Genomic DNA, 1,548 nt, shown 5'->3' on the forward strand with positions numbered 1-1,548 from the left:
TATAGACACCTGATTAGGGACACTGGATTCATGGACACTTGGTTATGCAATGATGCTTGAACAAGCTGCTGAGTACAGCCCTTGGGGGAGAAGATTGCCTCTTTGTTTCTATATCCTTCAAAACCAACACTGACCCACCATGAATCAGTTCAGTCTCATTCATATGAAGGTAAGTAATGCTGGGCATACACGGATAGATTATGCGCCGGAATCAAGCCGCTCGATAGATTCCGACACGTCCCTGCGGGCGCCCGGACCGATTCCCGCTCGTCCCCGCGGGCGCTTCTTATCTGCCACTCATTTTCTCCCATTATCCGCTTGCGGGGATCAAGCACAGAATCAATCCGGCGCGGTGATCAGACACGTCGGAAATTATCAATCGAGCCATCAGCGGCTCGATTGATAAGAAGAAACTCACCGTGTATGTCCAGCATTAGTGTCGTTCGCACTGGCAGGCAATTGTGTACCCCACCACAGCTGCTGTATGTGTCATGTTCCTGCATTCACACAGTGTTTACATGGAGGCATTGTGTTTGCAGGAGCAAACTCAATAGGGAATAACACCGAACACTGTGGGGGACACTTATCAAGAGTGTCTGAGACAAAATATTGGTAGGTTTTTAGAAATCCGTGCAGAACTGTCTCAGACATATTAAGCAATCACTAGTGCAAATTCCTTCTTAAAGAAAACCTGAACTGAAAATTAAAAGTCAAAATAAGCATACACAAGTCATACTTACCTTCTATGTAGTCTACTCCTCAGTGTCTTTCTCATGTCCCGCCTCCTGTTTGTTCACTGTGATCAAGGGAATTTTACGTCCTCCATTTTGAAAATGGCCATTACCCATAACAGCTTTCTGGTCAGCACACAGTTAAACTGTAACATCACCCACTTGAGCCATAGGGAAACATGGACATTACCTGGTACATCAGTTCTCCTCTCAGCTATAACTGACAGCAACTGATATATAACTGACAGCAACTGATAAATTTCAGATCTGACAAAATGTTGTCAGAACTGGAAGGGATCATTGTCAGAAGAAAATGGTGAGTTTCTGAGAGGAACTGATGGCGAGGTAACTATGTAATGTTCATTTGAGGTTTCTCGGCCTTTTGGCTAAGATCAAGTGTAGTATCTGTTCTTGAGGTTTTTGGGGGGACCTGGAGGGATGGCACAGTGGCAGTGTGTCCCTCCTTGTCATAATTCCCCAGAGGCTGATGGAATGGATCTACCACTGGTCGAAGCTGAAAGGCTGAGGGCTTTGCTTAGGCGTACTGCCCTTGGAAGTGGCGCTCCAGGTGCACCTGGAAAAAACCTGGGATGTGGAAGATCCCAGGCGGAAGTAGGGTGTACTGCCCCTGGAAGTGGGCGCTCCAGGTGCACCTGAAAAAAACCTGGGATGTGGAAGATCCCAGGCGGAAGTAGGGTGCTTTGGTCTGTACTGCCCATATGCATAGCCGACTAACGCAGCTCCCCGGCCTTTTGGCTAGGGAGAGTGCGGAATTTTTATCACTCCGGCCGCAAGGTCGGGGCCAGCTTGCTGGCAC

At 47.9% G+C, this 1,548-nt stretch overlaps 1 pseudogene; it reads left to right on the top strand.

The window, feature by feature from the left end:
- The first annotated feature begins 1,100 nt into the window (after window positions 1-1,100).
- LOC137526278 (U2 spliceosomal RNA) lies at window positions 1,101-1,209 on the top strand (annotated as a pseudogene).
- Window positions 1,210-1,548: the final 339 nt, after the last annotated feature.

The sequence above is a fragment of the Hyperolius riggenbachi genome, chromosome 7 (assembly GCF_040937935.1).
Source record: "Hyperolius riggenbachi isolate aHypRig1 chromosome 7, aHypRig1.pri, whole genome shotgun sequence".
NCBI classification, from domain to species: domain Eukaryota; kingdom Metazoa; phylum Chordata; class Amphibia; order Anura; family Hyperoliidae; genus Hyperolius; species Hyperolius riggenbachi.